Source organism: Kogia breviceps, chromosome 3 (genome assembly GCF_026419965.1).
Source record: "Kogia breviceps isolate mKogBre1 chromosome 3, mKogBre1 haplotype 1, whole genome shotgun sequence".
NCBI lineage: Eukaryota > Metazoa > Chordata > Mammalia > Artiodactyla > Physeteridae > Kogia > Kogia breviceps.
This window is the reverse complement of record NC_081312.1, coordinates 36,630,088-36,658,047: the sequence shown is the minus strand read 5'-3', so window position 1 is coordinate 36,658,047 and position 27,960 is coordinate 36,630,088. Positions and strand designations below refer to the sequence as shown.

General features: G+C 42.9%; 1 long non-coding RNA gene across 3 annotated transcripts; it reads left to right on the top strand.

The window, feature by feature from the left end:
* The first annotated feature begins 75 nt into the window (after positions 1-75).
* Positions 76-27,960, top strand: LOC136793785 (uncharacterized). 3 transcript variants are annotated; one of them, XR_010839521.1, is made up of 5 exons: positions 76-298; positions 801-920; positions 5,054-5,180; positions 20,707-20,882; positions 27,136-27,960. It is a non-coding gene; the product is annotated as an uncharacterized lncRNA (long non-coding RNA). The 3 variants fall into 3 exon arrangements; XR_010839519.1 differs by lacking the exon at positions 801-920; XR_010839520.1 differs by lacking the exons at positions 801-920; positions 20,707-20,882.

The window sequence follows — 27,960 nt, the reverse complement described above, 5'->3', positions numbered from 1 at the left end:
GAGCCCAGAGCGCCTGCGTGCCCCGTGGAGAGGGGCGGAGAGAGAAGCGGCACGGTCCCTTCTGGGAGTCGTAGTCCGCAGACCGCGAGTTGTCAGGAGATTTTCCTCCCGAGGCAGCAGAGGTGGCTTCTGGGAAGACAGGACACGTGGAGGGAGCTGGGGCTCCTGGAGCTGGGCACAGGCTGAGCGCCGGGCGCCGGGCCCAGGGGACAGGGTGGAAGCTCTGAAGGAGTAGCCGCCTGCCTAAATAACGCTGCCTCTCCTTGGTGCGACGGGTTTTACTCTGTCTTCTAGATGTGTGAGTCGCCCTGCGTTGCGCCCTGGGGCGTAACGCCCCTGCTGGGGGGATGCTGCTGCGGCGAACTTGGGGGCGCGGCTCCGGATGCCCACGCGGATCCCTGGGATCTGGCTATGGGGAGGTGTCAATAGTAGGTGTTAAATGGTATATTACAGTATAGGCAAGATGACCGGCCTCGCTGAGGGATCACTCCCAGCCACGAGAATCGTGTCTTCATTCATCCGGGACTGACCACCTTGTTACTCACGTGAGGGTCGTCCGTTCACAGACACTCGCCCCTCAACTATCGTTTAAGTGGAAATAAAAGCTCCTTCTGAATTTGTAGCCTAAGCAGTTTGAGGAGTGCCCCAGTTCAGAGTACCATAATTAAGAATTGTGAAAAGTATCAAAATGGAAAACTGGTGCAGCTCCCTATCCCGTTAAAATCTTATTTAAGTACTGTGGCATGAGGTGTGATCGTATCCATTTCATTAATATATATTGAACGTCCAACATGTGCCAGCACGGGAATGCCATAATATCTAAGACTGTAACGGACCCTGTCTTCGTGAAGCTTACGGTTGTGGAAACAAAAGTGAGACTGCCCTGCTGCCATTTTAAGAGTGTACATCGAGTCCAACAGGTACTGATAATAAGACACTTCCAACCCTAAGACAAAGTATCCGAACTACTTTTTAAAATCTGCTGTCTAAAATGAATGAAATCTTGTGCTTTTCCCATCATTTACTGATTCCCTAATGAAAACCATTTTATCCCTGACTTTTGAATACAGAAATTTGGGAATATGTCATTTGTGACATATCTTCCCATGTGAGCATACTATCTATGCTGAAGAGATAAATGTAAACATGGTAATCTTTACATTTTTCCTTTAAATATTTGTTGTATTTCTTTTTTTTTTTTTTTTTTTTTTTTGCGGTACGCGGGCCTCTCACTGTTGTGTCCTCTCCTGTTGGGGAGCACAGGCTCCGGACGCGCAGGCTCAGCGGCCATGGCTCACGGGCCCAGCCGCTCCGCTCCGCGCCGCGGTATGTGAGATTCTCCCTGACCGGGGCACGAACCCGTGTCCCCTGCATCAGCACGCGGACTCTCAACCACTGCGCCACCAGGGAAGCCCATCTGTTGTATTTCTTATTCAGTGGTCCAATCCTACTGAAGTCAGCACATCTTTGCAAGTAAACTTATCTTTTCTAAATGCTTTTGTCTCAGTCTTCCTTTTACACTAAGTGGGGGAGAGAGACATAAGCAGATCATTATAGGAGCTGCCGGGCTAGAAGGGAGACAGGGAAGGTAGTTCTTGAGTGAGTTAATTAGCTGGAACCTAGGGCTAATTCATGATTACAACAATTATTGAGTGGCAGTTATGTGCAAAGCACTATAAGGCAACCCAGGCTACAAGTTAAAATCCCTCTGGGGGTTTTACAAATTCTGATGCCCAGGCCACATCCCAAACCAGTTAAGTCAGAACCTCTGGGGGTGAAAACCAGGTAGCAGTATTTTTTTTTAAAGCTCTACAGGTGATTCCAATGTGCAACCAAGATGGAGGACCCCTGCTACAGAGGATGCCAAGATAAATAAGATAGTCTTCCACTGAATCGTACACTTTACAAGAGTGAATTTTATGGTTTGTCAATAATTTTAATACAGCAGTTATATAGAAAATAGGATAATCTTTGCTCATGTGGAGTCTAAAAGCTGGCGTACATTATGAACACAAATAATTGCAACGAAGACAGACTATCTAAGTGTTAAATTAGCTACACAGGCAGTGAATGACGTAAAAGCTCAGAGGAGGGAGAATTATTTCCAGGTCTGAGGTGAGGAGGGGAGGTGTTGGTGACCAGGTAAATCTTATTATTAGACTGTCAGCTCCACGAGGGGAAGGACTGGATCTGCAGAGATTGGGTCAGAATTTGGTCACCATGAGTCCCCAGTTGTTGGATGGAAGACTGGGCAAGTAGGAGAGGTGAGGAGGAAAAGCTTTCCAGGTAGAGAGACAGGTGATTTTAACACATCTCTTCTCAGTAATTGATAAAATATGAAGACCTGTCAATCCAGTTAATAAGCACCTAATTGTAGAATATGTTCTTTTCAAGCACTCATGGAACATTTACAAAAACTGACCATGCTTTGAGCCATAAAGCAAATATTAACAAATTTCAAAGGACTGTGATCTTGGCATGTTCTTGGGCCTAATGCAATTAAAGTAGAAATAATAACTAGAAGATAACTAGAAAATCCTAATAAGTGTTAAGTGACCCAAGTGAAGGGACTTTCATGAGGAAGGGCACGTACGTAGGACAGAACTAGACATATGAGTGAAGAAATTTCCTCTAGTTTTCCTTTTTAGTACTTTTCTGATGTGAATAATAATCTAAGACCCTAAGAATTTATTTTTATATGTGTACACTTGAGTGTCTTTGGTAAAGCACTTATCAAGACCGGGCCTTGGCACTGGGCAGCCCAATCTAACCTCTTGCTGCTTCAAGTTTGGTTCAGTGGTATCCACATCACCAGGGAGCTTGCTAGAAATACAGAGCCCACCCCAGACCTACTAAATCAGATCTGCACTGTAACAATATGCTCAGGTGATTCATACACACATTAGAGTTTGAAAAAGCTCTGATGAGGGAGGAGGGGGACAGCAAATTGGGGGGCAGACTACCTCCATTTTCTCCTCAGCTCTTTTACAATTTGGCTTCCACTCTACCACTTGACTAAAATCACTGCTTTTTTTGGCCATGCCAAGTGGCTTGTAGGATCTCAGGTCCCCAACCAGGGATCGAACATAGGCCCCTGGCAGTGAAAGTGCCAAGTCCTAACCACTGGGCCACCAGGGAATTCCCAACTAAAATCACTCTTATCCAGGCTACCAGCTACCTTTTTACTGCTAAATCCAAAGCCCTTACCTACCTTGACCTGACAGTGGCTTTCTTCACCGTGGACCACGCCTCTTTCTCAAAGGCCAAGAACTCTCCTTTCTCTTACTTCCTTAACTGTTCCTTCTCTGTCTCCTCTGGTTCTTCTTGAACTGTCAGTGTTTGAGTTCCAGTGGCTCTGTGGTGGCCCTCACCTCTTCCCCTCCCACCCTCTGCCTGATGGGATCCTCTGCCTCGTGAGGCTTTCATGACCATCTCTCTACTCTCTGATGGCGACCTCAAGGCTTGAACTCTAGATGACTATATTCAGTTTGTTTCTTGACAGGTCTACTTGGATTAGTCCACCGGCAACTCAAAACTTGAGGCTTATGGATGAGAAAAAGTAGGTTTGATTCAGCATTTGGAGTATGATTCATTCATATGAAGTCTAACCTATCTGTATGAGTATATATGTATAGAGAAATGTGTAGAAAAATATTCAGCAAAAATGTTAACAGCATTTGTCTCTGGGAGGTGAGATTTCCAAAGATTTTTCTTTTTCTTTCCTTTTTAAGTGAGCAGCATCATTCTCACCAAAACAGTAGGGCTATTAAAAGACAACCACAGGGTTTCGCTGGTGGTGCAGTGGTTGGGAGTCCGCCTGCCAATGCAGGGGACACGAGTTCGAGCCCTGGTCTGGAAAGATCCCACATGCCGCGGAGCAACTAAGCCTGTGCACCACAACTACTGAGCCTGCGCTCTAGAGCCTGCGAGCCACAACTGCTGAGCCCGTGTGCCACAACTACTGAAGCCCGCACATCTAGAGCCCGTGCTCCACAACAAGAGAAGCCACCGCAATGAGAAGCCCGTGCACCGCAACGAAGATTAGCCCCCGCTCACCACACTAGAGAAAGCTGGCACGCAGCCACGAAGACCCAATGCAGCCAAAAATAAATTAAATAAATTTATTTAAAAAAAAAAAGACAACCACTATCTCAGTAAGACCATTATCTTTCTTAAGCAGCAAACTTCTCCAGCCATAATCCTGAGGAAGATGTCCCATCCTTTCCCCATGTCACTTATACTTGCTTTCTCTTTTTTTGAGGGTGGCAGGGGGGATGTAACCCCAAGGATACCAGCGGGAACCATCTGGCGTACTCAAATTGATTATTTGAGGAGTTTTAAATAATGAAGTTGTTTATAAATATGTGGGCAGGGTGTAAAAAACTACAAGGGATTGCACACTACCATTGGGACTCTGTGCCTGACCCTCGGCCTGTAGGGGAGAGGGAATGAGTGGTTATTAGAGCTGGGAGGGGGGCTGTATGGAGAGGACCCTCTGACAGGAGCTCAGACCCGGGGCCCAGGACAATTCGACCTGGAGGGCCAAAAGGAAGATCTCTAGCACAGCAAAGGACCCTTTCCTTTTTTAATCACATTTTCAGAGAGGGCTGGGAACTTCCAATCCTTCTTCTTTTCTCTACCCTGCAGCCAAATTGATCTAGCAGGAATAATGTATCTTCACTCTCTTGATTAAACCTCACTATCCTTCTTAGTGCCCTCAGGATAAAGCCTAGACTCCATAGTTTGGCACATAAGGCCCTTCATAATCTGGCTCCTTTGCTAGCTTCATCTTTCAGCTGCTGATCTCTCACCCTCTATACTCCAGCCATACGGAATTTCTTGCCTTTCCCCCAAAGGACCATGTTTTCTTTTGCCTCCAGGAATTTCCGCATTCTGGCACCTCCCCCAAACTACTCCCTCTTACTTCCCTTTTATTTTCATCCTTTGGGGCTTAGCCATCACCTCCTCTGGGCAGTCCTCCTGGATTCTCCAAAGCTGGGTTAGTGGGAATGGGGTGAGCCATGGGCAATCAGTTTCTCCTCTTGTTCTCCAGGCTGATGAATCACTCCTCCTCCATGGGGTAATAAAAGAGGAATCACAGGACCAGAGTATTCCTACTATATTTTTTTCTCCCTGAAGAGTGGACTGTTCAGTGCCTTGAACTTTCAGCCTCCAGAACTGTAAGCAAAAGATTTCTGTGGTTATAAACCATCCAGTCTGTGGTATTTTGTTATAGCACTACAAATCAACTAAGACAATCACCATCTGTTTTTATTAGGTGTTTATTTACTTATTTATGGACAGTCACCCCCACTAGACCGTAAGCTCTGTGAGGTCAGGGACAATGCCCCTTTTGCTCCTAATCATATCCCTGGCACGCAGCATGGTAGCTAGCACGTGGTGGGTACACAATAAACAGTGTGGGACTGAACCTTGCAATTGTTTATTTCCATGCCATCGTACTTTATAGACTGCATGGATAAATGTTAATTCATTCTTAGAAGTACCTGGAGAAAAAACACGAAGATGGTTTCACCTTTGCCAGAGAGCTGAGTAGCACTTCCCTACCTGACCTGAACACCCAGGGTTGATAGAAAACGATGAGGCTATTAGTTTGGGTTTTGCTCCACACATTGTGCTTGGCAGGGCAGTCCCTGCTAATAATTCCTGGCTCTGAATTCTTCTCAAAATGTGTTTCAACAATTCTGAGGACTTAGGGGTCAGTGTGGAGAGGAGGAGATTATGTCAAGGGCCAATCTGTGTTTAGCCATGCCTTACTTGTAGTCATTGAACTAATTTGACTCCCTTTGTCAGAAAACGAAAGGCATCTGTTCACAGCTTTCTTAAGAAAAGGCCAGCAGAGGATGTTTTGTTTGATAGGGTTAGTTTCCTTATAGACATTGGAAGTTTGTTGATGGAAGTTGTTCCACTGATCACTTTGGCTACTGTTAGTGATATATAATAGTTTATATTAGGAAGGAGAAATTTTAATATAATGGAATAATATTTCTCATATGTTTGACCATATGATCAAAGCTCAATTTAAAAAGAGTAAACAAGCAAAAATCACAGATCTTCAATGGAGATGTTTGAGGTTGAATGGGACAATAGCTTTTATTTAAAATAATAATTCAGGGCTTCCCTGGTGGCGCAGTGGTTGAGAGTCCGCCTGCCGATGCAGGAGACACGGGTTCGTGCCCTGGTCCGGGAAGATCCCACATGCCGCGGAGCAACTAAGCCCGTGAGCCATGGCCACTGGGCCTGCGTGTCCGGAGCCTGTGCTCCGCGACGGGAGAGGCCACAACAGTGAGAGGCCCGCATACCGCAAAAAAAAAAAATTAAAAAAAATAAAATAAAATAAAATAATAATTCAATCAGTCTTCATTGTGAGGCTCTCCAAAAGCAAAATGCATTCCTCAAGGCAGTTTGGAAGTCACTGCTAAATGTGACAGATTCTGCAGCTTTGATCTGTCTTCTTGCTTACCATGCCAAGAATATTTTGCCTACCAACCCCAAGTTCCACATGTATGCCCCGGGGCACGTGGTTTCTTCAAAGAAGTGTCCTTTGTCTCCTCCTTGTGACAAAACTGGGGACCTTGGAAGGAATATGGCTCTCTGAAGCTTTGTGGAATTCAGATACCCACCACTAAACATTTAACAAGTTAATTGATTAACTCTTGGTGTTATTTAAACAGATGGCTCAAAACATTAGACATTTATGGGAAAGGAAAGATGGGGGAGAGAAGTGACTGCAGGGGCTATAATCTTGGAGTACCTCACAATCAGAGTGGATGTACCTCTAAGTAAGGGGGCTTGTCCTGATTCTACTGGAGCTCCATGTCCCTCTACAAGCCTCACTTTCCCAGAGCAAACAGGAGAGAACCCACCCTAGGTGATGGAGCTATGCAGATAAAATGATGTTATGCATGTGCCAGTATGTCCTTTTTTTTTTTTTTTTTAAGAATTGAGGTATAACTTACATAAAGTAAAATTCACCCTTTTTTTTTTTTTTTTTTTTTTTTTTTTTTGCTGTATGCGGGCCTCTCACTGTTGTGGCCTCTCCCGTTGCGGAGCACAGGCTCCGGACGCGCAGGCCCAGCGGCCATGGCTCACGGGCTTAGCTGCTCCGCGGCATGTGGGATCTTCCCGGACCAGGGCACGAACCCGTGTCTCCTGCATCGGCAGGCGGATTCTCAACCACTGCGCCACCAGGGAAGCCCCAAAATTCACCCTTTTAAGCATACATTTCTGACGGTCATGCAACCTAGAACCACAATCAAGCTATAGAACAGTTCTACCACCCTCTAAAATTCTCCTGTGCCGCTTTCTAGTCAACCCCTTCCACCACCCCCAGTCCCTGAAAACCATGGCTGACCTGTTTTCTATAGCCATAATTTTACCTATTCTAGAATATCACAGAAATGGCATCATACAGTATATAGCCTTTTGGGTCTAGCTTCTTTCACTTTGCATTTGGGATTCATCCAAGTTGTTGCATATGTCACCAGTCCATTCTTGTTATTGCCAGGTAGTTTTCCATTGATGGATATACTAGTTTGTTTATCCATTCACCAGCTGAAGGACATGTGGGTTGTTTCCAGTTTTTGACAATTATGCATAGAGCTGCTATAAACATTTGCATACAGGTTTTTGTGTGAACATAAGTTTTCATTTCTCTTGGATAAGTACCTAAGAGTGGGATTGCTGGGTCGTATGGTAAGTTAATGTTTAACTTTATAAGAGACTGCCAGGCTGTTTTTCAAAGTAGTGGTACTATTTTGCATCCCCACCAGCAGTATATGAGTATGTATGACAATATTTTGAAAAATAAAAATTTCTACACATCACTTATAAAAGCAGGTAGAAAGTAACTTTCCCAGGATTGGGAAGGGCAACTCAGAGACAACTCTAAATTTGTGTGCTAAACCAGCGAACAGAGGCCACAGAAATCAGCTGAGATTGTTTACTGAGTATTAGGAGCAATGCTGCAAAGGAGAGTGTTTATTTAGAATCACAGTTAATACTGGCAGACATTTGTTGAGCACTTTCCATGCCCTGGGCATTGGGCTTCCTGCTTTACATTCCTTTTCACAGTGACTGTTGTTATTTTCCCACCTTACAGGTGAGGGCATGAGGCCCAGAGAGGGTAATGACATACCAGTTGCAAGCCAGCTCATAATAGACCTGACAGAAAATAAAATCCAAGTGTGCTGGATTCCACACACTGTACCCTTATAACTGCTCCCCTATGCTAGCTGCTTAGCTACTAACAATTACTACTAGTCATTAATGCTCCTCAGATTTTACCTTCTCCTTTTCTTTGCACACAGAAACCAGGCCAGAACATGGGCAGATATAAAGCTTTCTGCCAGGTAGCCCTGGTCTTTTCTCTTCTGCTCCTTCAGCCCAAATCTACAGGTCTTCTCTGCCAGGCTCAGCTCTCAACTCTCAGCCTTACTGGCTTCCTGTGAATCATGCTGTAAGTCGCACATTATGTCTTTGGTCATTTGGAGAATATTCTAGGAAGAAAGCCTTTTGCCACTGAGTGTGGGGAAGTCCAGTGGAATGACATTTCTCTTTCAGTTTGAGAAGGTCAGGCTGAGAGTCTGCTGCCAAGCAAAGATCAGGTTCTTCCTGTCTAGCTCTTGCTTTGATGTGAGTCATTCCCACCAACACATGGAAGCACAAGGAGGCAGAGTTTTTAGGGGGATCATCTTGTGCTCCAAATGTTGGGTGCCTCAGAGTACCTTAGAATCCTAAATCCTCAGATCCCATACAGCTGTGACTTAGAGCTGACAGGGACCCCGTCATATTCTGACCCCCATGGACCCACTGAATTAAATTGCTACCAGAATTCTGACTCTACCACTTACTGGCTGTGTGACCTTGGGCAACGTGATTAACCTCTCTGTGTCTAAGTTTCTCTGCCAGAAAATAGCGAAGTGATACTTACATACAGGGTGTTTTAAGGACTGAATGAATAATGATTTGAGCACAGCGCCAGGCAAATTGCAAGTGCTTAATAAATGATAGGTTAATATTAATACAACCCAGAGACTCTGAGTGACACTTCTAATACCAAGGTATCTCAGAGCACAGTTAAGAGTTAGGCAGCGTGGTGCCGCAAGCAGGATGCTTGACTGGGACACAGGAGAAATTTGAGGTTAGGAACAGATTGGCAAATTAATTAGCTTTGTGACCTTGAACAGTCGTTTAACCTCCCCTCTCACTTTTCTTCAGTAATTACCTCTGAGAACCATACCTTACGGTTATCACTCTGACCTTTTAAAGTTAAAAAAAAAAAAAAAAGTCTGACCAGTCCTCTCTTTCAGATTGTCACATCCTCGTTTATTCTACTCAGTAACAGTTTCAGAAAGAAGGATCCTGGTGTCTAGAAAAACTTTGCATGTTTTCCCAGAAAGAGACATTTCTTAATAATAATAATAATAATAATGGTAGCACAGTACTGAGCATTTTTGCTGTGCCAGGTGTTGTGCTAAGTCCTGCATCATCATAGCCCATTGACGATGAAGAAACTGAAGTTGAGCAAGGTCAAGTCACTTGCCCAATATCACTTAGCTGGTAGATGGCTGAATCAGGATCTGAACCCAAGTCTCTCTGATGCCGAAATGCGTGATTTTAACCACAGCACTGCTGCCTTGGCTGGGAACATAATAGACAACTTTAGAATAGGAGGGAACTTTGGAAACGACCTAGCCATATGATCCCAAACCACTTTTTTTTTTTTTTGCGGTACGTGGGCCTCTCACTGTTGTCGCCTCTCCCGTTGCGGAGCACAGGCTCCGGATGCGCAGGCTCAGCGGCCATGGCTCACGGGCCCAGCCGCTCCACTGCATGTGGGATCTTCCCGGACCGGGGCACGAACCCGCGTCCCCTGCATCGGCAGGCGGAGTCTCAACCACTGCGCCACCAGGGAAGCCCAAACCACTCCTTTTAATCGAGCTCAGCATAGTTGTTGCCACCTCTACCAAGTTACATAAGCTCCCTGCCCGCTCCAAGTGGTAGCGCAGTGAGTTGGAGAACCCTGGCTTGCAAATTCCTTATGTGGGACCCTTCTGTGATCAGCACAGTCAGAAGTTGCCACACACTTGACTGAGACAGCAGGTCAAGGGTGTCAGGGCAATGAAAGGCAGCAGTCTGAGATGCTCAGGCCGTGAAGTAGACAGTTATGTGTCTAGAGCACTCAGGTGCTCTCTCTTTTAGGGCAAATAGGGAAAACGCTGCCGAAGCTGTCCTTTACCTTTCCAAAAATCTAACTGTCTCTTCCAACTGCCAACACCGAAACCCAACCTCTGACATTTCCCTCTGGGTTTGGTAGGGATGGCAGCTCCTGGCACAGCCTTTCTGCAGGCTGAAGTGAGCACAGCCACCTTGCCCCCTTCCTTCCCATCACTGCCAGGGGCTTGCTTGACCTTGAACAAGTCTCTCAAGGATCAGTTGACTTGTTTAAGCTCTAAGCATATTGATTCAAATAAATAAATTAGGAACGATGATGTTCTGTGTTCATAGGAAAATTTTCTTGCGGGGCCAAACTCCCCTCTCCCCCCACCCCTGCAGTGCAATTACAGGCCAAGTGCTGTGGCCATTCAAGAAGTGGGAGAGGAAATTTGCTTTGAAATAGGAGGAGAAACTGACCTGGCTGGTTTGGTAATAGGTCCAAGGAACACAGTGTCCTCTGGATGCTGACAGCTGCTGGTATAAGTCTATTGCTCTTGATGGTCAGGCCGACCCTCTCTGGCCAGTTGACTAATGGCAAGAGGAAACGATCAACAACAGTTATGGAAAGCCCACTGCATCCTTGACAGCGAGGTATGCTGAGGTGGGAGATGAGAGAGATTTTTATGTACAGATAAACAGCAATGAAAAGTGACATGCATGAAGCAGGTTACAAAACAAGGCATAACATGGTATCACATTTCCGTATTTTTAAAAATGTGAGTATGCATAAAAGTATTTGAAAGAATATATGCAAACTCTTAATAGAAGTAGGATGGAAGAAGGCAGAGAGGGGATTTTCATTTTTTATTATGTATACCCTGATATTATTTGAATTTTTCTAAAGAGAATACATTGTTTCCCTCCTCCAATATTCTTTGGTATTTATTACGATATCATTGTTTAAAGTCAGGTTTATTGAAGTAAAATTTACATATCATTATATAGTAATTATACATATACTATAGTAAAATCACTCTTTTTAAAAGTGTATGGCTAGATGAGTTTTGAAAAATGTACACAGTCACGTAAGCATCACCACAATTAAGATATAGACCATTTCCACCACCCCCAGAGAGTCTCTTCTGTCCTTTTGCAGCCAATCTGCTGCCCTTACTCCCAGACCAAGTGATCACTGCTCTGATTTCTATCCCTACTGTTTAGTTTTTTCTAGAACCTGAATAAATAGAATCATACAGTAAACACCTAGTTTTTTTATGCCTGGCTTCTTTCATACAGCATAATGCTTTTGAGATTCATCCATGTTGTTGCTTGTAGTAGTTTATTCCGTTTCATTGCTGAGTAGTATTCCACTGTGCTATAGTTTGTCCATTTGCCAATGTGGCTTGTTTACTGCTTTTGGCAATTATAAATAAAGCTGCTATATACATTTTTGTATAGTCATTGTGTAGACATAAGTTTTCTTTTGGGTAAATACCTAGGAGTGAGATTGTTGGGTTGTATGTTAAGTATGTGATTAATTTTTATAAGAAACTGCCAAACTGTTTTCCAAAGTGGCTGTACCATTTTGCATTTCCGCCATGCATATCCCAGCTGTTCCACATCTTCATCAGCCTTTTAGATATGGGCAGCTTTGAATCTGAGTCATTCTAATAGGTGGGTAGTGTTGTCTCATTATGGTTTTAATTTGCATTTCCCTAATGACTAATAATATTGAACTAATAATATTTCATGTACTTATTGGCCATCTGTATATTATTTTTGGTGATGTGTTTTTTGTCCGCTTAAAAATTTGAGTTTTCTTTCTAATATTGAACTGTAAGAGTTCTTAACATATTCTGGATATAAATTCTTTGTCAGAGATGTGTTTTTGCAAATAGTTTCTCGCAGTGTGTGACTCATCTTTTCATTTTCTGAACAGTGTTTTTTGAATGGTAAAACATTTTCATTTTGATGAAATGTAACTTATATTTTTAATGTAGTTTTTCCTTTTTGTGTCATATTTAGGAAACCTTTGCCTAAGCCAAGGTAAAGATTTTTTCCACATTTTCTTTTAGAACTTTATAGTTCTAGCTCTTAACATTTAGGTCTATGATTCATTTTGAGTTAATTTTTTAACAGCTTGAGATAAAATTCACATGCTACACATTTAATCTATTTAAAGTGTACAAGTCAGTGGTTTTTAGTATATTTATAATTGTGCAATCATCACCACAATCTAATTTTAAACATTTTAATCAAACCGAAAAGAAACCTCATACCTACCAGTAGTGACTTCATATTTACCTTTCCATCCCCTCAGCTCTAGGCAACCACTAATCTACTTTCTGTCTCTACAGATTTGCCTATTGAGTTAATTTTTATATAGGATAAGTGTAAGGTTCATTTAAAGTTCATTTTTTGTACATGTATGTCCAACTGTTACAGCATCACTATTTGTTGACAAGACTATCTTTTCTCCACTGAACTACTCTGTCAGCTTTGTCCATAATCAATTGACTTACATGTGTGAGTCTATTTCTGAACTCTTTATTCTTTTCCATTGATCTACATGCTATCCAGATGTCAAAGTCACCCTGCCTTGATTACAATAGATCCATTAAAAAATTGAAATATGGTAATGTGAGTCCTCCAACTTTGTTCTTCTTTTTCAAAATACTTTTGACTATCTTGTGTCCTTTGCATTTCTGTACGTCTTAGAATCAGCTTGTCAGCATGTCAGCTTCTAAAAAAAAAAGCCTGCTGGAATTTTGATGGGGGTTGCTTTGAACCTTCAGGTAAATTTAAGGAGAACTGACATTTTAACAATATTGAGTCTTCTGATTCATGAACATGACATATCTCTCCATTAATTTATATCGTCTTTAATTTTTCTCAGCAATATTTTACAGTTTTCAGCATTAAATCTTGCATATGTTTTTATTAGATTTATTCCTAAGAATGTCATGTTTTTTATGCTAATGGGAATGTTTTTTTTTAAATTTCAATTTGTAATTATTTACTGTTAGTATATTGATATATGAATTTTGTGTATGGGCCTTGTATTCTGTGACTTTACTAAACTCACTCATTAGTTCTCTTTGATGTTTTATGGATTCTTTGGGATTTTCTACATAGATGATAGTATTTTTGTTTTTTCCCAAATGTATGCCTTTTATTTCTTGCCTTATTGCACTGGCAATGAGCACCAGTTCAGTGTTGTATAGAAGGAGTGAGAAGAAACATCTTGCCATGTTCCCAATTTCAGGGGGAAGATATTCAGTTTTTCACCATTAAGTATAATGTTCTTTATCAGTTTGAAATTTCTCTTCTGTTCCTAGTTACCTGAGTGTTTTTATCATGAAAAGATGTTGGATTTTGGGAAATGTTTTTTGCCTTTTTTTTTTTTTGCATCTGTTGAGATGATCACATAGTTTTTCTTTTTAGTTTGCTGATATGGGGAATTACACTGTTGATTTCTTTAAAAGTTGAACCAACTTTGCACTCCAGGGATCAACTCTACTTGGTCATGATGTATTATGCTTTTTATATATTGCTGGATTTGATTTGCCAATATTTTGTTAAGAATTGTCACATTTAGCTTCATAAGGATATTGGTCCAATATTGGTTTTAGTTTCTTGGTGAGTTTGTGTAAAATTGGTACTATTTCTTATTTTCTTCCTTATTTTTTAGTTTGAATACTTCTATATTATTTAAATTTTTTTCTAAAGAGAATATAATACATTTGACCATTGAACACGTGGGTGTGAACTGCCTTGGTCCATTTACATGCAAATATTTTTCAATAGTAAACACTACAGTACTACATAGTCCATGGTGGGTTGACTCCACAGAAGTGGAGGAACTATGGATACAGAGGGCCAACTATAAGTTATATGTGGATTCACACCCGAGTTGTCCAAGGGTCAACTGTACTTAAAAAAATTTCTATATTGAAATAATTTTATACTTATAGAAAATAGTACAATAATAATACAGAAGGTTCCCACATACCTTTCACCCAGATTCCCCAATGTTAGTATTTTACATAGTCATAGTACAATGGTCAAAACTAGGAAATTAACATTGATATAAAGTTACTATGAATCTATAGGTCTTATTCAAATTTCATTGCTTGCCAAATAATGGCCTTTTTCTGGTCCAGGATTCCACACTGCATTTTGTTGTCATGTCCCCTTAGTCTCTATTCTAAAAAAAATTTCCTCAGTTTTTATCTTCAATGATATTTGCATTAATTTTTTAATTGAAAAATAAGCAGGGACATATTTTCCTTACCTCCCTCCTTCCTTCTGAATAATTTTGGCCTATTAGGTTGGGCCAAAACAAAGTATGCACCAATGGAGAGTGAGTAGTGGTAGTTTCAGTGGCCTGTCATAGGTATAGGAACCCAAATGGAGTGAGGCATCATTTATGAATGGGGGTAGTGATTGTCCAACAGGGCTGTCAGGATCTGAGTTGAGTGAGAAGGGCCTCTATGCCAGCGCACGGGAGAAGGTGGGCCAGGTGAGGTGATGAGGGAATCTGTGAAGGGTTGTGATGGCAACAGAAGATTGGTTATATACAGGGGTCTTGATCAAATAAATGTATCAAGAATAATGAAGGACAGGTGTCACCATATCAGAGAGAGAAGTTATGATATATCTATATATCTATATCTATATAGATATAGATATAGAAATATAGGTCTCCTTAGCTCTATACTCTGAGAAATTCAGGGCGGAGCAGCACCATAATAGCAATGAATGTACCAGTACCCAGATCGTGTCTTCTAAATAACATTCTCCACTAAAAGCACTCTTTAAAGAAATGCCTGATTTCAGGACTGGGGCAAGGAAAGTACAAGATGAGCCTAGAATTCTTTTTGTGTCAGAAATTAATAAAGATCTAGAAGAAGAATGGAGATATGTCAAAAGAACAGAGAAGGGCTTCCCTGGTGGCGCAGTGGTTGGGAGTCAGCCTGCCGATGCACGAGACACGGTTCGTGCCCTGGTCCGGGAGGATCCCACATGCCGCGGAGCGACTGGGCCCGTGAGCCATGGCCGCTGGGCCTGCGCGTCCGGAGCCTGTGCTCCGCAACGGGAGAGGCCACAGCAGTGAGAGGCCCGCATACCGCCAAAAAAAAAACCAACAAAAAACAGAGAAGCCAGTTTGAGGGACCCCAGCTTCCCAAATCTGGGATAATTTGAGTATCAAGGTAAATAACAATAGTTATAGATTATAACCCACTTAATAAAATGAGAATCGATGAGTCTATACTGAAATGAATAATAAATGGAGAGAGGAGAAAGGTTTTTTTTTAACCATGAAAAATGCCAACTAATGAATATGAAATAAATATAGAATTAGAAAATCACTTTGGCAACCAAAATAATAATAAAAATTCAGCCAAAAAGCACGAAGTGGGGACTTCCCTGGTGGTCCAGTGGTTAGGACTCCTCACTTCCAATGCAGGCGGCAGGGGTTCAATCCCTGGTAGGGGAACTAGGATCCCACATGCTGCGAGGCATGGCCAAAACATTTAAGAAAAAAAAAAAAGCATGAAGGGATGTTTAAGTAATGGGTGAAAGTCGAATGAGGAATGGATATTTACATAACTTCAAAGTACCTCCCAACAAATATTTGATGATTACAAAAAAAAAACTGTAACTATGGTGAGAAAGACGGGCAGATATCACCTAATCAAGTGATCAAGGTTAACATCACAAGTAATGGGACAAATCAACATCAAGCACCTCTTGATAGAATGTGATGAGAAGCACACAGCACCTTTTCTGTGATATTCCTGACAAAAATGCATAAACTAAATTTAATCATGAGGAAACAACAGACAACCCCCAAAAAAGGAACATCTTGAAAACAACAGCCCTATAATCTTGAAATGTTTCAAGGCCACTGAAGACCAGGAATGACTGGGGAACTATTTCCGACTGAAGCGAGTTGAAGACACATGACAATAAAATGCTATGCATGATCTCGGATTGAATGCTTTTGCTATAAAGGATGATATTGGGACTATTAGTGAAACTTGAATGGAACATGAGGATTCAATAACAGTAATGTATTGATGTTGGTTCCTGATTTTGATGGTGAGATTACTGTAAAGAGAAATAATCAGAGAAAAGAAACAACTATTTATCTATCTACTCAAGACCTGCTACTTCTCTGGTATTCTCCATCTTATTTGGTGTTACCACCATCTATCCAGAAATACAAGCTTGTAATAAGGGAGTCATCCTGGATATCTTTCTTATAACCTAAAAGTCCATTTGGAACAACCTAAATATCTACTGATAGACCAATAATATTTTGAAACATCTATGCCTTGGAATATTATATTGTTATTCAGAGGAATGAAGTACATCTGTGCAACATAAAAATAAAAGGAGAAAGTTGTGAAATAGAATAGAAGATCCCCAATCTTGTCAATTTTTATACCTGCAAAGACCAAGTGTGGTGAAGGATATATTCCAAAATGTTAAAAATATTATCTCTTTGGGATGAAATTATGAATTTTCTTCTTTACTGTTTGGATTTTTTCAGGGTGATGCATTTTAAAAAACACAATAGGGACTTCCCTGGTGGCACAGTGGTTAAGAATCCGCCTGCCAATGCAGGGGACATGGGTTCGAGCCCTGGTCCGGGCCACAGCTACTGAAGCCCGCGGCCCTAGAGGCCATGCTCCACAACAAGAGAAGCCTCCACAATGAGAAGCCCACGCACCGCAACGAAGAGTAGCCCCCGCTTGCTGCAACTAGAGAAAGCCCGCATGCAGCAACGAAGACCCAATGCAGCCAAAAATAAAAATAAATAAAATAAAATTAAAAATTTTTAAAAATTAAGAAAAATTTAAAAACACAATAAAGATATTTTACTTTTGAAGAATCATTTAATATAAGAGATATGGTAGAGACTTTAAAAGGAGATAGAAGTTATTCACCTTCAAGGAACTTCAAATCTAATAGGACAATGTAAAAATTATGTATATGGTACAGAATACTTATAAAACAAGAGGAAACACAAATTTACAGGCAAACTGCAGCTATAAAAAAGAATGAGGGCATAAGAAAGAAGAAAGACTGGACTTCCTTGGTGGTCCAGTGGTTAAGAATCTGCCTTCCAATGCAGGGGACACAGGTTCCATCCCTGGTTGGGGGACTAAGATCCCACATACTGCGGGGCAACTAAGCCCATGCACCACAACTAGAGAGAAGCCCGTGCGCCACAACCAGAGAAGCCCATGCACTTCAGCCAAGACCCAGTGCAGCCAAAATAAAATAAAATAAAATAATTTTAAAAAGGAAAGAAGAAAGACTGATACTGGCGGACTTGGACAGACTGAACAAATGGGGCACAACTGGAAAGGTCTTGGCTATGTGATGGATTTTGAAGAAAACAGGCTCATGAGAGGCAGAGGAAAGGCTGTTTTCTGAGAGTGGGGAAGTCGGTACCTGGTTCAGAGATTTGAGCCAGGGTGAGGGGCTAGAGGGAGATGCTTAGCTGGCATGAGAGGCAGTTTTCTTCCTGAGTTTTTGTCTTTCCTTTAACTTCTCTCGTTTTCGATTCCTCCTTCCCCACTGTTCAGGGCCCTAGGGGTAAAACGTACCCCCTATTCACTCCAAGAAAAGCATGGACAAAACTCCCTTAATAGAGTTGAAAGAGTTAATGGGAACAAAAGTTATTTTATGAAAAACCAAGGGAATATATAAAGAAAATAATGTCTCATAATACAACGTAAAAACAAGCCACCTATGTCTGGTTTCTTATTCTAAAAAATTCTGTGAAAATATCTAAGACCTCTACATAGCCCTAAGTTTCCCTGCTCTTGAAATAATTTCACGCTAACTCTTAAAGGCCTAGCATAACTTTGCAGGCACCTGGTCTGTTTTCCTATCCTCCCAGTTCCTCTGCCTGCCTCTTAGTCATGTGTTCTCTGGGTGCCATCTTGTTTGTTTCCTAGTGCAGGGAAGCTGGTCCAACAAATACATCTTGCTCCACTCAGGGACAAACACCAGCTCCGTTAAAATTCTACCTGCTGGAATCTCTAGAAGCCTCTCATTTTCTCCCAGTACAAGTTAGCATACGGGCACGCCTAGTTCACAGCTGAGCTTTCAGGCAATATGGATGGACATCTTTAAGCCCTTCCTACTTAAGTCTTTGGCTCTACCTACTTTAGAAACATTCTGTGATGATTCACTCAAATGAGTCCCTACACACAAGGCAGGGTCTTGTAAAATCTGCCTATTATAGTTTCACAACCTGATAATAACCACATAGTAAACATACCATTCATATAGTATGAATTAGTACATTTACAGCAGGAGGAAGGTCATTCTCGTTTACCAAGTGAGGTGGTAAAATCTTGCCTGGAGGGCACATGTTGGGGAGGCTAGGGAGTAGCTTGCAAGCAGGTAAAAGCTGGAGATCTTCTTTCCAGTTATTCTCTCTCAAGTAGGTGGTTTACAGATTAAAAAAAACAATTAAGTGAATTCCACCTCAATAAATTATTTTAAAAAATTGTGTCTGTATCCAACTCAACATAGGGATAGCTATGAAACCCACCTCAAAATATAAGTAGATTAAATTCCTTTGGTTAAAGTAATTCTGTTTAAAATAGTTTCAGGGCGAAGTTCATTTTGTACTGGGCTTATGTGAGAGTGGTTCTTGTAAAGATTTTTCTAAGACAAGGGTCTGCAACAGGTGTAACCTCAGCTCATGATAAGTTTTTGAGCTTCTGTTATGCAAGACCCTTGGGAAATGCGTTATGGGGCCTGAGACCTTCTAACACCACCAAGAAACGATTTTATGTCCTTGTGGGAGGCATATAAGATGAATAGACTTTATTATTTACTTCACAAACTCTTTTACTTACTAAGTGCTTAGTATTGCATGAGTAGTAACTCGTGTAAGCCTTCTAATAGCCCTCTGAGGCAAGACTATCATTAGTCCAGTAAAGCCGTGGCACAGAGCAGTTGAATGATATACCTCAAATCTCACTGCTATTAAGTGGCAGAGTCAGGATTTGAACCCATCAGTACAGTCAGGCTTCAGAGTCGATATTCTTTACACATCATGTTGTGGTGCTTATCTACTGGGATTAAGCAGTGGAACTCCAAGATCTGAACACCCTTCCCAGAAGATAGGCTGACAGTTGCAATAAAGGAAGAGAACAAACAATGTCTACATGTTTCCTGTTAAAAGTAGGTCTTTGTTTAGAAATCACACATGCTTTTTATGTTAGAATAGGGACGCACATCCTCTCAGGTCCCAATGTGTCCCCCTGTGACAGGATAGTGCCATAGGGGGACCATTTCTGCTCTGAGGAAAGTGGTAAACAAGAGGCAGACCGTCTTCCCTCATTGACAGATGCCCCACTACGGGTATGGGCTGCCCCCTCTGTTCTCTACCCCCAGTCCCAGTGAGCTGCCCAGTTTGGGGGCCAGGGATCATTCAGATAATGGAAGAATCCCACCCTGAGGCAGAGGATAGGGAAGAGTGTGGATATTGCTTGGGGCTGCATTTAATAGGAAATGAAGGGAATGTAACATTATTTTGGTCAGTCTTAGTCTTTAAGGCTCTATAATTACCTTATTGCTATAAATGGAAATGGAAGTACCATCTGGACCAGATGGAGAAGTAGTGTCTCTAATTTTGCCAGCCCTTATGAAAGCCACGCTGAACGTATCAGCCGAAGCTTAGAAAAGTCTTTATTATGAGGTGGTATACTCATGCTGCACAGTCTGTCTGGAATACACTTTAGATACTATTCGGAACGTTTAGAGTCATAATTTTTGCCCTTCCATTACATCTTCCTATGGAAATAACATGTATGTATTAAATATGATTATTGATAATGCCTTTGTCATAAAGGTTTTTCTATGGCTACACAATTATCTTCACCTGTTCTCCTCGCTACTGAGCAGAGGAGTTTTTAGAGCAGGTGAGTTGAGTTTGAGAGATTGAAGTAGAGCTTTAAAGGCATATGATGAAGACACAGGTATCAAAAGAAGAAAAGAATGAGCTCTGAAAAGTCTGACTGCTGCACTCAAATGGGATCAGGTGCTTGGTTAGGGATATCCAGTTCCTTTTATTTCTACTTATGTGGTCGACTGCACAAACTGTCCCACAAGCAGCAGAAGTCCCATGCTCTCCTGCCATCAGCAAAGATGGCTAAAGCAGCAGCTCCTTATTGCTTCTGACCCACACCCTGAGTTTCTTGGGAAAACATATGTTCAGAAGGGGCTTCCTATTAGGGGCAAAGCGTTGTGTTGGCCCCTTTTGAGGGCAACCAGAAAAAAGGAAAGATCTTCTCAGTAAACATGGATGAGAAGGTAAAATGGGAGTCAAATCACCACATTGTGGAATGACACATGACCCCCTTCATAGTCCAAAGACACTGGCATCTTCCTGGGTCTGTCTTAAGAGATGTCACTGCAGAGGTGGGTGAGACTTTGGTAGACCCCTACAGCCTTTTTCAGGTTTTAGTTTAAACCATTCTTTCCTTTTCCCAGATTCTTTGACAACGCCAAGCCCCCAGTAGCCATTAAAGGTCACCTCCACGTCCCAGTAGTGCCTGCCTGACAAAATCCCACAGTGCCCAGCACACAGAAAGGAGAACCTCTCTAGGTTGGAAGGCACAGATAGTTTTTTCTGTGTTTATTCTTCTCACGTCACCTACTGCTTGGAGGTAAGCACTGGCAGTTTCTGGGCCCAGGATCACATTGGGGAGAGGCCACCAGAGGGAGTGCTGGGTGGGCGGCTTAGGGCAGGGATGAGGTCAGTTTGGGAGAGCAGCCTTGAGTCCAAAGAAGGCTGTGCCTGGGGCGGTGCCCTCCACATCTCTGCCAGGGAAGGGGAGCCTGCCTGCCCCAGGCTTGGGCGAGCCCACTAGCCATTAGAGGACCACGTATCTGCGGCAGGCTGTACTTTTCCTCTCTCAAGACAGGGAAAACCTGGGGGACCCATGTGTGGCCCAGTTCAGCATGTGCCTCAGAATCACCTGCTGCGCCTGGTGAGGAGGGCAGGGCAAACAAGATGCCAAAGGTATAGAGTTTAAGGAGGCGCTTGCTCTTAGGGTCGGGCAAGTGCCCCCTTCCTTGAGTTCTGGCCCTTCTCCCAGCACTGCGCTGAGTGCTCAGGAGCCAGCCTTTCTTAGGCTTAATCTTTACTGCCCTCCTGAGGCCGCTGGCCAAACTCAGCCTATCAGCTCACCCAGACCCCACTGCTCATCACTCACCCCTCACTTCTCTCTCCTCCGGGGGCCTGATTCCTCTCTCTCCACGTGCGTGTCAATAACCCTACCCAGGTGCTTTCCTTAAGTGTGTTGAAACACTTTAAGATGACAAGGAATGTGATAAGGGGCCCTGACTGGCACCCTCTCTGCACACTCAGGGCAGCTGATTGCTGACAAACCTGTCTCAGTCTCCAGGGTTTGCCAGGCATATTATCCCTTCTCCCTTCCATAAGTAACACGGGCTGGTGCCCAGTTAGATGCCTCACTGGGCTTGTTATTCTGAGCAATTTACCTCCCGTCTCCTCCAGGGCAGTCAACAGGTTCTTTAGGGACAGAAGAAGGAAAATGCTTTGAGCTCCCAGCCAACAGGTGCTTTCCACATGTATCTTCTCTTCACACTAAGAAAAAGCCAGGGCTGCTTTCCAGCTGCAGGGAGAAGCCTGCTTCCCTCTTCTGTTCCTAGACCAACAGTGACCGCCCCAGGGGGAAGCAGGGCTTTTCATCACCTTTTAGCTACTGTGGGATATCCCTGAGTTGTTCACCCCTCCTGGAGAAAATGTTGGTTCTCTTGCCCAGTTCAGTTAATTTGGAGACTAATGGTTTAGCTAGCTTTTTTTTTTTTTTTTGCGGTACACGGGCCTCTCACTGTTGTGGCCTCTCCCGTTGCGGAGCACAGGCTCCGGACACGCAGGCTCAGTAGTTGTGACTCAGGGGCCCAGCCGCTCCGCGGCATGTGGGATCCTCCCGGACTGGGGCACGAACCTGCGTCCCCTGCATGGGCAGGCGGATTCTCAGCCACTGCGCCACCAGGGAAGCCCAATGGTTTAGCTTTAATGTTTTCACCTCTAGGAATAAACACAGACTTTTTTGCAAAACAAGGATGAGTTGATTTACTTCTTAGGTATAAACAGGAGGGCGAACTGCACATTCTGCTCCCCAGAAGTGGCATCTGGAGGAGAAGCATGCAACCTAGGAACAGGCCCTCCCCTCACATTTGCAAGGCTTGGGGGGAAAGGACAAATGGAGGCCCACACACCACATGTCTACATCTTCAAAAGTTATAGATCAAGCCAGGGAACTGCTTAATAAGATAAGTTGTATCCTCCTACTTTGACATGTATACTTTCATAATAACTTAGAAGGTCAAGTTCAACTTGAGAATTCTTGGACTTCTTGGACTTCTGCCCAGGGACCTGGCAGTCCAAGGAGTGCCTGCCCAGCCGTTCCCACCTCCCCCACTTCTCTTCCCATTGTGGCTTTGCTCTGCACCGAGAGGGGCCTGTGCCCACACATGTGGACACACCAGTCTGCATGTCTGAGCTCCATCCATATGTTGCCCTTGGCCACCCTTGGGTTTGGGGAGCATTAACCAGAGAAGAAGACAATGTAGTAGTCCCTGGAAGTAAGCTCAGGGCTGTTTGGGCAGGAAATTGGGGGACTGTTGTCTAGAAGAGGGGCCTGGGGCTTGGTTGTGTGTGTTTATGTGAAAATATCACTTTGGTCCTGAGGGAGGGCAGCTCCCAGTGGAGGGCCAGAGAGGGGACTTTTAATAGGGCCTAAGGTAGCAGTGCCTCTTGTCCAGGTGCAAGGGCAGTACTACCAGGAATAAACAGCCCCTGTACCAGGACCTTCCTCTTCTAAGGAGACGCGGTCTTCTCCAAGACCTTGCCCTCACATGTGCTCTGGATCACAAGGGAAGAGGCCAGTAGGGAGAAAGTGGCCCTAGTTCTATGCTACATGGACCCAAGTCTACAAGGAATTCAGTGAACCACCTTCTTATCAACTCCCAGGCCTCCAGCGACTGCTTATGACTAATGCATTTGATTGGAGCCCCTAATCCAATGGAAAAAAATGGCCATTCCCAGGTTCTATGGGATCCAGCCAAATGCCTTGTATGGAAAGGAGACGAGGGTAGATGGAGTGTTGTTAATTATGTCAGAGCCTGCCAGGTTAATTGTTCATGTCTGGACCATTTTACTCTCTGGATAAAGAAGCAAAAGCAAGACATCTGATGACACCACTGTTTTTCCCCCTTGGCTCATGTCCCTTCACATACCAGTTTAAGATGTTCCTGCTATTCTGTAAAGAAAACAAAGAGGGCTCAGGTACTCCCCAAATGCCAGCCCAAGTCCTGAATGAGACTCCATGACTTTTCCTAGATAATCCACAGCTTCCTTAACAAAGTGGACCAGCATTCATCGTGCGCTTTTGTTTTATAGGCTGGTCTATGACTGGAAAGAACCTGCTTATTGTAATTCTCTCTTGTGGGATTTACAGAGGTGTTGTCTGTTCTATTTTCTTGACTCTTTTCACACATTTATTTAACTTCATTTATTACTTGGCAAGAACATTTTGTATTCTAAATCTTAATCATATAAGAAAGAAATATTGTCCAACAGACACAGCTGTCAGTGTACTTATTATGACTTTATTCATTTAAAAGGTGGGGTTTCTCCCACTTGGTAGTTCTCCAGCTTTTAAAATGCATTTCCTCTGTGAAGCCCTAGAAATGGCTCATAAAATTGGTGTGTTTGCGTTTGCGGGCTTCCAAGGGTGCAAAATGCTTTCTTCAAGGAATAAACTCAAGTTTGTTATTGCTCCAGAGTTTTACAAACCATCTTCTTTGCAAGGGAGGGACAAAAGTACATTCTAGTTTTTGTTTTTCTCAATTGCTGACTCCTAGGTTGGTCCCTGATTTCCATATCCGTCTTTGACCTCAGGGAGTTTTGGGGCCCTTCCAAACTCTCTTCTGGCATTTTTTTGGTGCGTGTGTATGTAAAAATCTACATAATGCATAATTTACCATTTTGAACATTTTAAAGTGTACAGTTCAGTGGCCTTCACTACCTTCACAATGTTGTGTAACCACCACCCCTATTTCCAGAACTTTTAATCGCCCCAAACAGAAACTCTGTACCCATTTAGCAATAACTTCCCATCTCCTGGAATTTTGATCCCTAGCTTGTGCAGTATTTATGCTCCTTAGAGCCAAGGAACCTGACCTGAAATATTTGCTCTGCCCCTTACTAGCTCTGGGATGTTTAACAACTTGCCTGATCTCTTTAAGTCTCAGTTACTCATCTGCAAAATGGAGCTAATTAGAATCAGAATAACAGCCTTCACAGAGTTGTTATGTGCACATAGTACCACACACAAAGGAACATCATCAGCCCTCAATAAGCATGTTGTCTTCTCCTTGTTGTCAGTCAGTGCCTCATTGCATCAGATGAGGATTCTCTGCTATTATCCCTCAAATCCCTAGATCCTCACTGCCACCTGGGCGAGACCTGGCTTCCTCTCTACCCCTGAGGCGGGGCTAGGAGGGGGTAAGGGCATTTCTTAATCTTCCCAATAATGACTAACATTCGTCAAGTGACATTTGTCTAAAAGAGGAAACTCAACAAAGAGACAGGTGCTAAGGAACGTCAAGAAGGTCTCCCAGCTTGTAGGTGAAAGACAGGATTTGAATGAGGTCTGGCTTCAGGGCCCATGTTCCCAACCACTGGAATCTAAGGCCTTGACGTGCTTCTAAGCATCTGGTGACGATGGTGGCAGAAGCAGAACTTGGAGAGGGAATTTCAAGCTCACCCAGCAAGTCAGTGGCACAGCTAAGAAGACAGTCTGTATCTTCTGACTTGCCACCTGATGCCCCAGCCACTGGCTCTGACTGTGCTGCAGGGGTAAATATTCTAAGAGTGTTATGTCAAAAGTCATCAGGGAATCAGGGAATCAACTTCCCCTTTGAGGCCTGAGTCTTTAGACATGAACAATACCAATGGCTTTCCTCCTGGAGTATTGCTTTGACGGCTTCCCTCATATATCTTCCAAACGATATGGCTGGAGTTGCCTAAGGATGAATGTCACCAGCCACCTACCCACCCACTGCCACCATCCTGATGGTCAGTCCTCCAATATATCCCATCTTTAAAACTTTATTGACGGAGCGTGGGTAGTTGAGGAGTAACTTCTCATTTAAGACATTGTTTATATTTTCATGTTTGTTTCTTAAAATGGCTTTGTTGAAGTCCCTCAGTTGGGACAGAAGACTTTTTCCCTTATCCTCTAGGAACTGATAGAGTTTCTCAAGCTCACAGGTGATTTTGTGTCATTCAATTTCTGTTTGTTTCTAAATTAGATAGAGACAAGTGGTCACATGAACACTGAAGTAATCACATGCATTCTTTCCTTTTCATCATTTCCCACAGATGCTGTTCTATAATTTCTTCTTTGTTTGATTCTATTCCCATCACATACCCACTGTAAAGGAATTTAAAAAGGGAGACAAAACACAAATATATTTAGAACTTTAAAGTGTATATCATGCAATGTAATTTCAAACTGAGTTTTTGCAACTCCAAGGCTACCTTCAGTGATCTTAAGCGATAATCTTAATAGCTTCTCAGAAAATTAATTTTAATTCACCTTAGTTCAAAAATAGATGCGCCCATGTATTTCTAAGGGAGAATGGGACATGTCATGAAGTCAAGAACACGTGTCTGTGGGTGTAATTATGAAAAGACTGGAAATGAGTAAGTTATTCTTTAAAGCATGTGGGTGTCTGCTTTGTGGTTCAGTTCCTTGGCTCTGGAGTTGGGCTCTAGGGAAGTATATGTATCTTAAAACGTGAAAATGGAAAGAGTTCAAGGAACATGACTGGTTCTACTGCATCCAGACTCTATCCTTGACAAGTATCAGAGTGACTGCAGAATGGAGAATGAAGAGGGAATACAAAAGGCAGAGGGCAGGTGCTTCGGAGAGCTAACCTGCTTGGATCAGGAGGGCATGTGCTGAGAGGTAATTAGTAGATAATTAGTAGCAGACATGAGATAATTATTTATCACCAGGAGCTGACGTATTGGAGGCACGAACCATTTGAACCACAAGTGGTAATAACACTTTTAAAAAATAGCCCAAATATAAAACGCTCAATTAGAAAAAATTCAGAATCAGTAACCGTTAAGGTAGAGAAACGGTACTCAACTTGTGTTTACAAGTAACTTTTTTTCTTCGTCTTCTTCTAAGTCAGGCATTGGCAAACTACTGCCTGCTGGCCAAGAACCACCCACACCACCTGTTTATGTTTGTCCCTTGAGCTAAGAATGGTTTTTACATTTTTTAATGGTTGAAAAAAATCAAGAGTATTTTGTAACATGTGAAAATGATAGGAAGTTCAAAGCTCAGTGTCCATAAATAAAGTTTTATTGGCACACAGCCACGCTCAGTAATGTATTGTGTGTGGTTGCAGAGGTCAGTAGTTGCACAGACTAAACGGCCCTCAAAGCTTAAAATATTTATTAGTGGGCCATGTTCAGAAAAAAGTTTGCCAGCTCTCAGGCAATTCTTGCAAAGTGGGCAGTTAGTAGCTGTTCCCCAAGAAATGAGTTCCATTGACAAATAAATTGGGAAGTGCTATTTTAAATAAAACCAAACCAGTTTCTTTCTTTTTTTTTCTGCCACAGCTCTGGGCATGTGGAAACTTATTTCCCAGACTAGGGATCCAGCCGGCGCCCCCTACAGTGGAAGCGTGGCGTCTTAACCACTGGACCACCAGGGAAGTCCCAAAACCAGTTTCTTTAATAAAGTAATGCTACAAGGACATCTACAAAAAATAAAAATAAAAAATAAAAAAGTTGGGAGGAGGGAAGCAGAGTATTTGGTGTTTCTCAAACTTATTGTCCTTGGAATTTTTTTTCTTTCTCTTTTTCAGATGGGCTTTTCTGTGGGACTAATGTTCCAGGGAATATGACTTGGTAAATATTGATGAAAAGTAACTGGTGATTTGTCCACACACAATCGAGGAAAAAAATCCTGCTACTTAAAAAACTGATGGTAGGGCTTCCCTGGTGGCGTAGTGGTTAAGAATCCGCTTGCCAATGCAGGGGACACCGGTTCGAGCCCTGCTCTGCGAAGATCCCACATGCCGTGGAGCAACGAAGCCCGTGTGCCACAACTACTGAGCCCGTGCGCCACAACTACTTAAGCCCCAGGCGCCTAGAGCCCGTGCCCCGCAACAAGAGAAGACACTGCAATGAGAAGCCCGCGCACCGCAAGGAAGAGTAGCCCCCGCTCACGGTAAATAAAGCCAGCAGCAGCAACAAAGACCCAATGCAGCCAAAAAAACTGATGGTAGAATTTCTCTCAGAGGGTTGTTTTTTGTTTAACAAAACATTTTCTAGGTCATTTGGTCATGAAAAGTTAGGTTCCAGGAATTGGATCTGGAAGGTGGAAAATGGAAACAAAGAGTGTTAGTTAAATAACTCTGCATAGCACAGTGAGGACAACTTGGGGTTTGGGGGCGGGCACGGAGAAAGGATTGAGAGGTGAGCAGGAAAAGACGGAGATGAGCAGGCTCCATGGGAGTCAAGAAGAATCAAAGAAACGTGGTGAGGAATGTTGAAGGTCAGAAACGCCCTGGACGACAGCTGGGACCGACTGTAGAGTTTGTGGAGCCCGTTTTGCAAAATGAAAATGTTCAAAATGCAGCAAAAGGTTACGTTAGAGGTACTAAAATATAAAGCCTTTTTTCTTTCAA